Source organism: Triticum aestivum, chromosome 2D (genome assembly GCF_018294505.1).
Source record: "Triticum aestivum cultivar Chinese Spring chromosome 2D, IWGSC CS RefSeq v2.1, whole genome shotgun sequence".
In the NCBI taxonomy this organism is placed as follows: domain Eukaryota; kingdom Viridiplantae; phylum Streptophyta; class Magnoliopsida; order Poales; family Poaceae; genus Triticum; species Triticum aestivum.
Genome location: NC_057799.1, coordinates 186,562,482 through 186,575,699, shown reverse-complemented (window position 1 = coordinate 186,575,699; position 13,218 = coordinate 186,562,482).

The following is a 13,218-nucleotide window of genomic DNA, read 5'->3' as shown; positions in this document are numbered from 1 at the left end:
AAAAGAATATTGGGATTGGGCTAGGATGAAAATGACAAGGTCTTGGGAAGGGTTTGAGGATTACAAGCCACTCTGGAAACAAAGAAGAGGGCATCTTCTTCAGTTTCCAGACCACATAGCCACGGAAAAACTAAACTCAAGCAAAAAGCTCAGAACAACAAAAGAAAAAGAAAGGGCAAAAAATCTGGCTGTGACATTACTTCAGACCTACGGGTCTATAGCTAGTAGCTAGATGGCTTCTTCTCTCCATTTGATTCTCAATACAAAGTTCTCCTCGATGTTCTTGGAGATCTATTCGATGTAATACTCTTTTGCGGTGTGTTTGTCGAGATCCGATGAATTGTGGATTTATGATTGAGGGAGTCCTGGATTAAGGGTTCCTCGGGCATCCGGGCTATATGACATGGGCCGGACTGATGGGCCGTGAAGATACGAGACAGAAGACTTCCTCCCGTGTCCGGATGGGAATCTCCTTTGCGTGGATGGCAAGATTGGCGTTCGGATATGAAGATTCCTTCCTTTGTAAACCAACTCTGTACAACCTTAGGCCCCTCCGGTGTCTATATAAACCGGAGGGTTTAGTCCGTCGAGGCTATCACAATCATACAGGCTAGACATCTAGGGTTTAGCCATTACGATCTTGTGGTAGATCAAGTCTTGTAATCCTCATATTCATCAAGATCAATCAAGCAGGAAGTAGGGTATTACCTCCATCAAGAGGGCCCGAACCTGGATAAACATCGTGTCCCCCGTCTCCTGTTACCATCGACCTTAGACGCACAGTTCGGGACCCCCTAGCCGAGATCCGCCGGTTTTGACACCGACATTGGTGCTTTCATTCAGAGTCTCGCTGCGTCGTCATCAGAAGGTTCGATGGCTCCATCAGTCATCTACAACAATTCTGCCCTGGAGGATGTTTTTCTCCCTGGCCAGATCTTTGTATTCGGCGGCTTCGCACTGCGGGCCAACTCGCTTGGCCATCTAGAGCAGATCGACAGCTATGCCCCAGGTCACCAGATTAGTTTTGGAAATCTGGACTATGTCACTGATATCCGAGGAGACTTGATCTTCCAAGAGTTCACGACTCCAACCTCCGCTCTGGCCTTAGATCCGGAGCGCGTCACCAGATCCAAATACGGGATTCCTGAGCCCGCCGGACTATCTGCGGCCACTAAGCCCAGTACGGGAGAGCCGAAGGAACTAGTGTCGCTGGCAACCATCATGAAGCCGGACTCTTCTCCGGACACTGGCTCCGAACCCTCGGAGTCAGCATTGTGTGAGCTCGGCCAAGGAGTTTCCTTCCGGCCGTACTCCACGGATTCTCTTCTCGTTGGCCAAACCTCGCCTTTAAGCGAGGCTCTGTACTTGATGCGATCCCTCGTCATTACGGAGGAGCAACGTCTGAACTACGCCCAGCCCAGACAAGGGGCTGAGAGCGGGGAATTTTACGTCCCACCCACCACCCACTTCATAGCCACTGTCGAGGACCTTACCGACATGCTTGACCGTAACTCCGAAGACATCTACGGTATGGACGTTGATGCCGGAGACGAACAAAGCCAAAACCTGCCGCACACCACACGCTGGGCGGCCACCCCCACATTCGACGTATGCATGGTAGATACACCAAGAGAGGATGGCGGCGAGGGCAATAAGGATCCAATCAAGGACAACAACACTGATAAACCACCGAAGAAGCGGCATCAGCGACACCGTTCAAAATCACGTCGTGGCAAGGAAAGCAATACCGGCAATGGAGACAATAACACTCTGGAGAATGCCGAAGACCCGGATGCCCATGTCAAACCAATACCCGAGCATGATGATAGGGAGGAGGGGCAGGGTAACCCTGACGAGCCAGTCGGAAGCGAGGACTTGGAGGACAGCAATTACATACCACCCTCCGAAGACGACATAAGCCCCGGTGACGAAGATTTCATCGTGCCAGAGGAGCTCCTCGAGCAAGAAAGCTTTAGGAAACAGCTCATCGCAACCGCGAGGAGCCTAAAAAGGAAGCAGCAACGGCTTCAAGCCGAACGGGATACGCTCAACGACAGATTGACTAATGTCCTGGCAGCTGAGGAATACGGCCTTGCACAGCCAACCAAAAGCTACCCGAAGTGTAAGCTGCTACCTCAATTCGACGACGAGGCACTGGAGCCCGTACCATCAGTGCGTAACGCGGCGGACCGACCACCACGTGGCAGGGACAAAACGGCAACTCAAGCCGAACACCAGCTCATACTATCTCGCCATAAAAACAGAGACACAACAGCTCGGGGATATATATATGACCTGCGGCAGGACCTGGAACATAGAGCAGGTCAGACCAGATCGATCTACGGATTGCAGGAGTATGCACCGGCGCGCGATGACGGCTATCTAGCCAAACGCAACAAGCATAACCACGTCCGGGCCGAAAACCACAGACGGACTCCATCCGAACTACGTCGCGACTTGGCCCGATATAGAAGCGCCGCACACCCCCTCTGCTTCACTAATGAAGTAATGGAGCATGAATTCCCAAAAGGATTTAAACCCATGAATATTGAATCATACGATGGAACAACTGACCCCATAGTATGGATTGAGGATTTTCTTCTCCATATCCACATGGCCCGCGGTGATGATCTCCACGCCATTAAATACCTCCCACTAAAATTAAAGGGACCAGCCCGGCACTGGCTAAACAGCCTTCCGGAGAACTCAATTGGCAGTTGGGAAGACTTGGAAGATGCCTTTCGCGACAATTTCCAAGGCACATATGTCCGGCCTCCGGACGCCGATGACCTCAGTCACATCATCCAGCAGCCCGGAGAATCAGCCAGGAAACTCTGGACTAGGTTCTTAATTAAAAAGAACCAAATTGTCGACTGTCCGGATGCCGAAGCACTCGCGGCCTTTAAACATAGCGTCCACGACGAGTGGCTCGCCCGCCACCTGGGCCAAGAAAAGCCTAAGTCCATGATAGCCCTCACCGCACTAATGACCCGCTTTTGCACGGGAGAAGATAGCTGGCTCGCTCGTAGAAGCAATAGCGCGAGCGATCCTGGCACCTCCGAAGATAGGGACGACAATGGCAAGCCACGACGCAATAAAGACAAGCGTCGCAACAATAATGCAGGAACCCAAGACACAATGGTCAATGCCGGATTTAGTGGCTGCAAAACCGGTCAGCGGAAGAAGCCATTTAAGGCAAGCAGAGATGGTCCATCCAGTCTAGACAAGATACTGGATCGGCCCTGTCAGATCCATGGCAGCCCTGACAAACCCGCCAACCATACCAATAAAAATTGTTGGGTTTTCAAAAAAGTTGGCAAGCTCATTGCCGAACACAAACGGAGGGGGCCCCCTAGTGACAGTGAAGAACAGGAAGCTCACCTGCCGAGCACCTGGCGACAGAAGCAATTTCCCAATGAAGTAAAAATAGTAAACATGATATACGTGACGCATACCTCTGAAAGGGAGCGCAAGCACGAACTACGAGACGACCACGCCATAAATCCGGACACCCCACAATTCAACCCATGGGCGGCCTGCTCGATCACTTTTGATCACAAGGACCACCCAACCAGTATCCGTCATGGAGGTTTGGCAGCTCTGGTCCTCGATCCAATTATCAGCGGATTCCATCTCACGCGAGTCCTCATGGACGGCGGCAGTAGCCTCAATTTACTCTACCAAGGCACTGTCCGCAAAATGGGCATTGACCCTTCAAGGATCAAGCCCACCACAACTACCTTCAAGGGAGTCATACCCGGCGCAGAAGCTCATGGCACAGGCTCAATCTCACTGGAAGTCGTCTTCGGTTCACCGAAAAACTTCCGACGTGAAGACTTGATCTTCGATATTGTCCCATTCCGCATTGGCTACCACACACTGCTGGGGCAGACCGCTTTTGCTCGTTTCAATGCGGCCCCAAACTACACCTATCTAAAGCTTAAGATGCCTGGTCGACGCGGCACCATAACTATCAACGGCAAAACGGAACGCTCCCTCCGCTCTGAGGGGCACACTATGGCAATCACAGCCGAAGTACAAAGCGACCTCCTCATGCCGCGTATCTCATCGGTCATTAAACCGCCGGCCTCTACTACACATACATAATTATGCACTCAAAATTTGCATCGTGCATACATAATTATGCACTCAAAATACCTTGGTCATCGACGGAGGCACAATACGGACAGGCCTACAAAGCGGTTCGTCCGGACTCTAGCCTTTTCTCTTTTCTAACTATTCTCTTATCTTTTTGCCACAGGTGAATCAATACATGTCTGCCCTATGGACCTGAAAGGACTCTTTATGAGCCCGGCTTTCCTACAAATAACCGGGGATTGCTCCCTTTAAGGAAGCCTTTTCGCGGAAACATAGGCAGCGCAGACGTGCGACAGGAGCTCTAAAAGATTTTTTGCAACACAAAAACTCTATTTGAAACCTGTATAGATCCTTTTTCCTCAGCCCTCGAGCCCTGGCACATAAAATGGCCTGGCTGGTGGTGTCATAATCTGTAAGATTACGTTCAACGTATCAATTAGATTTTAGTGAACATAATCCGTCTTTAGTATTCGCTTTTTCGCATACAAACGTACCTGGCTTCTTCGGTTGTTTCACGCAGACACCTCGACACAAATTGCCAGGGGCTTGATACGGCAACATATTGGTTGCCGGAAAAGTCCGAACAGCTCTATAGCATACTTCGGCGTCATGAGTTTGGCATTATATGCATCAGCTCCGAATCATGTCTTTGGTCAATAGTTGGGTTGCCCGGCTCCTGTGCTTGCTACCCTATGTTCCGTCTTATCGGCTAGGGTAGTAAAGGGATAACTACTGTGATTGTGTTTCCGGTTCACCTGGTCAAACACCTCAGTAGAGAAAGCCGAAAACTGACTGTCATGATGAGGCGAGAGCTTGAAAACCACTCGGTGACTTATCAAAATCTTTCGCGATTTCTTCCGTACTACACGAAGGACCGTTTTTCTGGTCACCTATGTAACGCAACCGTATTCGGATAACTGTGTACATACCAGGGGCTATATCATAGACCCACCGTAAAACTCCTATGGCTAACTGAAGGTGTTAAAGCCCTATAGTCTGATTCCCTAGTTCTCCACACTGACACCTCCGTTCCGAACCAAGATGTTGGGTCAAGAGTGATCAGGTGCTATTACGAACACCCCCGCATTATATGCGAGGGGGTCGACGCCGACGCCTGGCAAACTTAGTTATACGAAACGACCACACAAAAGGAAATAATGGAAAAGGTATATAACACAGCTTTAACGTATCATAATATTGTTTTCAGAATTCCGGTACATTTATTCAAACATAATATCCTTCGAGCACTGACCCTCTAGGACGTCCTCCAAATAATGCTCCGGTGCGTGATGGTCCTTACTTCCAGGCGGACCCTTGATTGCAACATTGGTGGCCTTCATCTTTGCCCAGTACATCTTGACGCGGGCGAAGGCCATCCGGGCACCTTCTATGCGCACCGACCGCTTGACGGCATCAATACGCGGCACTGCATCGACAAGCCGCTGCACCAAACCAAAATAGCTGCTCGGAACGGGTACGGCTGGCCATAGCCGAACCACGACGTCCTTCATGGCAGCTCCGGACATCTTGTGTAGCTCGGCCCACTGGGCCATCTGTTTGTTCAGCAGCGCCGGTCGTGTGGCCACGTTGAGTTGCGACCAAAAAAGCCTCTCCGCAGCACGTCCCTCGTGTTCTTGGAAAAACTGCGCCGCGTCAGAAACACTCTTCAGCAGATCCAAGAACGCGTCTGGAGAACTCCACATTTGGTTAAGCAGAGCATACTCTGGGTCGCCGAACTTAGTCTGTAAAAGAAAGGGCTTACCAACCGCTATCTCCACAGCCTGTCTGATCTCCTCCCGAGCCGCTCTAGACTTGGATCGTGCTTCTTTCACCTCTAGTAAGGCCTTTGTCAGGTTGGGCTGCCTTGGCTATGTTATCTTCCTCGAGAGATTTGCACCTCCTAGTGGCACCCTTCAGCTCCCGCTCCATTGTAGATATTCTCTCCTGACACTGGTGCTGAGCGGCCTGTTCGGCCTTTAAATCCACATCCGCCTTCTTGGCAGCTGCGTCGCTCACTCAGGCCTGCTCCTTAGCTTGGGAAAGTTCAGCCCGCGGCAGCACCATCTATAGTTATGCATGTCACAGTATATGATTTTTAGCCTCGTTCTCATACTAGTATACATGCATAAACAAGCTGCCCCAACACATACCTTGTGCCTCGTCGAGCCGCCTGTTAATAAGGGTGATGTCCTCATCCGCTAACTCAAGTTTTTGTTTTAGATCTGCAACTTCCATAGCTTGGGCGGTCGCCACGGATGTAACAGCCTGTGTTCAAATTATTAGGTTACTTCCTGAGCATATCTTTTTGATCCTCTGATCGCCTCGCTGTGGAAGCCGACCAGAGCCTCAGGGGCTACTATCCGTACACGGGCGCATTGTGCATGTAGATATAGTTAAGCTATTACATTGCATACCTCGAAGCCTCACAACAGGCCCAGGAAAGCTTCATTCAATTCGCTTCTCGTGGACAGAACCCTTTCAACCACCGTACCCATTAAGGTACGATGTTCCGCTGAGATGGACACAGTTTGTAATATGCTCCTCAGAGTATCCGGCGCCTCCGGATTCTTGGAGGCTGCTGCGGGAGTACGCATTCCCTCCAAATGGATATATCGGCTCGACCTTAGAGTCGTCTTCGGCTGTAAGCTGGATAGTTCGGGGCCTTCATTGCTGGCCCCCGTAGGGGCTGCGCCCCCTGGACCATTGATGATCGAAGTACCACCCTTGTGTGTTGTTTTTGTCCCCCACGCCACTTGATGGTCAGGGGAGATTCTCCAAGATGACACCTCGAAGTCGTCCGCCCTAAGAGGCAATGAAGCATGAGAAGGCGTCTCGCTTTCCATCATCCGCGGAGATAAGTCCCCTGATGAGGAGGACTGTCGGGGTGGACTGTGGGCCGAACTGCAAGCATATATTTTAAATGTTACCCCTACAACCCGAAAAGAACGAGATATGTCTAGAGAATCCTTGTTCACTTACGATTCAACAAGTGGCTTGTCCCTAAAGAGGTGCTTTGTGATGACATCAGCTTCGGAACCTGAACCATATGGTGGGGATACCTTACCTCTTTTGGGTTCTTCCACCTCCAAGTCTTCAGACGCGGTCCTTTCCTTCCCATGAGGGGAAGGGATATCACCTTCTCCTTCCCCTTTGTCTCTCGAAGAGGGAGCTTCAGTCTCCCCGGACGACGTGTCCGGCATACCTGTAGAGTGGAGGCCGCTTTCGGCCTCTTCGCTCTTCTTCTTGTCCTCTGGCACTGGCAGTTGATACGACACCGGGGCCAGCATCCTCGTCAACACAGGGTCGGCCGAATTTTCGGGAAGCGGAGCTGAACACCTAATTATTTTGGACTTCTTTATCCAACCCTGGTCAAAGATAGAGCTCTCAGTACATCACAATGGGATAATCAACCGAGTTGCGGTCAGAAATTGGGTGCTTACCGAGGTATCTGGATGGTTGCACATCCCTTCGTGCGTTGTGCCGAAGAATTGTTGAAGGGTCCGCGGTCCTTCCGGATTGAACTCCCACCTACGGAGAGGCCGTCATTGGCACGGGAGGATCTGACAGACTAGCATCACATGGATCACGTTAATAAGGCCAATGTCCCTTTCGAGGATACTCCGGATACGACTTTGCAACGTCTGTACTTCATCAACTGATCCCCAGTCCGGCCCCTTATTTATCCATGATGCGAGCCACAATGGAGGGCCAGATCGGAACACAGGTGCGGCTGCCCATTAGGTGCCGCGGGGTTCGGTGATATAGAACCACTCCTGTTGCCATGAGTTGGGGATTTCCGTGAAGGTGCCTTTTAGCCAGGTGGTGTTGGCAAGCTTGCTCGCCATAGCACCTCCGCACTCCGCTTGTTCCCCATAAAGTAGCTTCGGCTTCACATTGAAAGTCTTGAGCCACAGGCCGAAGTGTGGGGGGATGCGGAGAAAGGCTTCGCACACGACAACGAACGCCGAGATGTGGAGAAAGGAGTCCGGGGCTAGATCGTGAAAATCTAGCCCGTAATAGAATATGAGGCCGCGAACGAAGGGGTGAAGAGCAAACCCTAGCCCACGGAGGAAGTGCGAGATGAATACAACCCTCCCACAGGATATTGGTGTACGGATGACCTGCCCTTTAGTGGGGAGCCTGTGGGGGATCTCCGCAGTCAGGTACCTCGCCTTCCGAAGCTTTGCGATGTCCTCCTCGATGACTGAGGAGGCTGCCCACCTACCTTGGGAGATGGACTCGGACATAACTAGAGGGACTGGTAACAATGGAAAATCGAATCCTGGGCGCTGGAGCTTGAGGTTGGGAAGGTTGAGGAAGAGGTAGGCGTGGGGGAGAAAGACGGGTCTGTGCCCCTTTATAAAGGCGAAGAATATCGAACACCTCCTCACGGGCCTTAAAGCTCGCCTATTCCCAAGGGATCGCCAACAACACGGTTGGATTACCCACGCCCATATTGATGAGGATCCCATGATAAGGGGACACAATCTCTGCTTCGACAAGACGTGCCAATGGAAACCGCATCTTGAAACATGGAGCGGGAGGCTAAAAAACGGTTTGAAATAATGACCGGGCAGGAGACGTGATGTCTCGCTACAGAAGATGTTAGTAGATGGGACTTGTTAAATATTATGCTCTTTGCGGAGTTTGTTTTGCAGAGCCGGACACGTTCTCTGTGTTCGAGGACTACTTTGGAGTATTCGGAGGAGGAACCCGCCTTGCAATGTCGAAGACAATCTGCGTGCCGGACACATCGTCATTGAAGCCTGGTTCAGGGGCTACTGAGGGAGTCCTAGATTAAGGGGTCCTCGGGCGTCCGGGCTATATGACGTGGACTGGACTGATGGGCCGTGCAGATACAAGACAGAAGACTTCCTCCCGTGTCCGGATGGGACTCTCCTTTGCGTGGATGGCAAGCTTGGCATTCGGATATGAAGATTCCTTCCTTTGTAAACCGACTCTGTACAACCTTAGGCCCCTTCGGTGTCTATATAAATGTAACGCCCACGATGCGGCTATATCTCCCACGTGTCGAGGCACGACTCAGAGGCATAACCGCATTGTGGTTTTGTCGCAAGAAGGGTCATCTTCACACAATCCCATGTAATGAACAAGAATGGGATAACGAGAGTTGGCTTAGAATCGCCACTTCACACAATACATAAATATAATTCATACATCATCCAAAATCCACACATAGACCGACTACGGTCAAATCCAAATGAAAATAAGATAACCCCAAATGCTAGATCCCCGATCGTCCCAACTGGGCTCCACTACTGATCACCAGGAAAAGAAACATAGTAACGACCACGTTCCTCATCGAACTCCCACTTGAGCTCGGTTGCATCATCTGCACTGGCATCGTCGGCACCTGCAACTATTTTGGTAGAATCTGTGAGTCACGAGGACTCAGCAATCTCACACCCGCGAGATCAAGACTATTTAAGCTTGTAGGAAAGGATGGTGTAATGAGGTGGAGCTCCAGCAGGCACTAAGCATATATGGTGGCTAACATACGCAAATGAGAGCGAGAAGAGAAGCAACGCAACGGTCGCGAAGCTAGAAATGATCAAGAAGTAATCCTCAAACTACTTACATTCGTGCATAACTCAAACCGTGTTCACTTCCCGGACTCCGCCGAGAAGAGACCATCACGGCTACACACACGGTTGATGTATTTTACTTAAGTCAAGTGACAAGTTCTCTACAACCGGACATTAACAAATTCCCATCTGCCTCATAACCGCGGGCACGGCTTTCGAAAGATAATACCCTGCAGGGGTGTCCCAACTTAGCCCATTATAAGCTCTCACGGTCAACGAAGGATAAACCTTCTCCCGGAAAGACCCGATCAGTCTCGGAATCCCGGTTTACAAGACATTTCGACAATGGTAAAACAAGACCAGCAAAGCCGCCCGAATGTGCCGACAAATCCCGATAGGAGCTGCACATATCTCGTTCTCAGGGCACACCGCATTGTCCAAGCTCCGATAGGCGAGCCCAGAGTTGCCCCTGGTGGCCACCGGCGACTGACAGGTTGGGCCAATACTCAGAGGAGCATTGGCCCGAGGGTTTAAATAAAGATGACCCTCGGGCTCGCGAAAACCCAAGGGAAAAGGCTCAGGTGGCAAATGGTAAAACCAAAGTTGGGCCTTGCTGGAGGAGTTTTATTCAAGGCGAACTATCAAGGGGGTCCCATAAATCACCCAACCGCGTAAGGAACGCAAACTCAAGGAACATAATACCGGTATGACGGAAACTAGGGCGGCAAGAGTGGAACAAAACACCAGGCATAAGGCCGAGCCTTCCACCCTTTACCAAATATGTAGATGCATTAATTGAATAAGAGATATTGTGATATTCCAAAATATCCATGTTCCAACATGGAACCAACTTCAACTTCACCTACAACTAGCAACGCTATAAGAAGGGCTGAGCAAAAGCGGTAACTTAGTCAAACAACGGTATGCTAGGAAAGGATGGTTAGAGGCTTGACATGGAAATATGGGAGGCATGATATAGCATGTGGTAGGTAGCGCAACATGGCAATAGAACGAACAACTAGCAAAGCAAAGATAGAAGTGATTTCGAGGGGATGGTCATTTTGCCTGCAAGGTTCTCAGAGTTGTCGAAAGCTTGATCCTCGTAAGCATACTCAACAGGTTCCTCATTCACGAACTCGTCTCCCGGCTCAACCCAAATCAAGAACACAAGCAACGGAATCACAATCAATCACGAGAAATGCACAAGCAACATGATGCAAAACATGTATGATATGCGAGATATGATATGCGATGCATATGCGTGCTCCAGAAGAAAAAAGATGAACAAGGCAGTAACTTGGCAAACCAAGCATGCCATTGGAAAGATGAGATGATTTCGGTTGAAATCGATATAAAGATCACCGGAAACAGATGCACAGTTTGCAAATGGCAAGCAAAACAAGAATGACACGAATCTGCAATTAACAGCATGATAGCACTTAGAATACATCAAGAAACTATGCTACAGCACTCCAACATAGCAACAAAGCATATGGCAGTAATCTACAGGAGATGCTTGACAAAAGATGAACACTGAGCTACGGCTAGATCACACCACAGCAGGTTCAAACAAGCATGGCAAAAGTGCAAAAGATAACAGGTTCACAGACTGAAATTACTGGACATGCCTGAAACAGCATCAGGTTGCAATGTTCAGAGCAAGAGATCAACATGCTACAGGAACTTAACATAACAAAGCAAGGCATGGCATTAATCTACTAAATGCATAGAACAAAAGTCCCTTACTGACCACAAGCCAAAAAGGACCAGAAGATATGATGGCAACCATGTAAACATAGCAAGTTTCGTTAACAGGTTTCAGACTTGGCAGAAAACAGAGCATGGCAGAAACAGTAATATGAAGGCATCTTGGTGAGCTTGATGCACTCACCAAAAAGCAATGCATGAAAAAAAAGCATACCTACAGCAAGATGGTATGTTTATGAAGCTATCCATGGCAAGAGCAAGTACATAGCATGTATGAAACAACTACAACAACTTTGGCAAAATTGAATATCATGTTAACATTCTGCCAGAAATATTTTATAACAAAAGTAGAGCAAGATTAAGACATGCTATGGCACTAGGGCTGCAAGAAAATCTCGAGGCTCATGAGCCACTCGAGATCGACTCGTATTTTAGCTCGACTCGAGATCGACTCGGAAAAAAATGAGTCGAGTATGAACACTTTATGTAGCTCGATCGAGAAACGAGCCGATCTTGAGCCAGCATTGGCTCGCTCGATTTTAGCTCGATGGCCCGATATCGTATATGTATATTGAAAACCTACATATCTATTGCTAAGAATTAGGATCATTCATTTTTATATATGTTCTGTACAATTTTTTTCTTCACTTTACCTACTAGCAAACATGGAAATTAAGCATGTAGAAAATTTATTCTCATCACATGGCCAACCATGTGTTCAATATCTTATTATTTTGGTCAAAGTTTGAGAGCCGGTGCACCTCGTCGCCTTCTATCCATTGTTATTAAATACTAGTCTTCACCTGAGAAAGAATAAGTCGAATTTATAGTGATTTTTCTGTTCTATTGTGGTCTATCTTAATTTAAAATTTGCCTTAAAATGATTTTAAAAATCATCTTATTGAGCTCGAAACTAGCTCGAGATCGACTCGAGATCGTTACAAGCTGAGCATGAGCCACTTTCTGCAGCTCGACCTTGAGCTTCACACATTTTAAGCTCGCTCGAATTTTGGTATGAGTTGAGCTGAGCCTAGACCAACTCGCTCGAACTCGACTCTTTGCAGCCCTATATGGCACTCCATAATTGCAAACAGGGGCATGAATGGATATAGCACAACTATATCTACAAAACATTCTTACTGAACATCTCCAAAATAAGCATGGATCTTTCTGTAGCCACATGGATACATAGCAACAAAATAACAGCAGCCACAGACTTGGTAAAATTACTAAGTCCCTGAAATCAGAAAAATCACGAAGCCTAGTTTGCATGCTTGTGCTAGTCACCACAAAGATCACAAAAATACATGGCATACACCTCTGTAAAGATGGCATGGCATACATCAAAACACATGTAGAGCTCATGCCCATAAGATGCACACATCAAATGCGACAAAAATAACAAATCCTCATGTTCTGATAAGTAACAGCAGGCAACAGCATATAGCCCTCTTGCACTTTGGGCATCAAGATGGACTCAAATGAACATGGCACAATGGAACAAAATTAAGAGCATCTCGAGGCGAACATTTCAACATATTACACGCACGAAACGGAGCTATATGCAGAGAGTTATGATGCGATGAACATGAGCATGTATTGTAAAATTTCCAGACTTAGAGAAATTTCGGGGGAGGAGAAGAAAAGTCAACCGAGGCGTTTGGATCCAGATCGGGCTCGGGGCTCGCCGGAGCTGCTGCCGGAGATGGAGGACGGGGCGGCCGGAGGAGGCGGAGGAGGCGCCGCCGGGGAGGAGGAAGACGGGGCGCGGCCGGAGAGGTCGGGGGAGACGGCGGACGCGGCAGCGCCGGCAACCTGCGGCAGGGCAGACGACGGCGGAGGGCGAGCTCGCCGGCGAGGCAGAGGG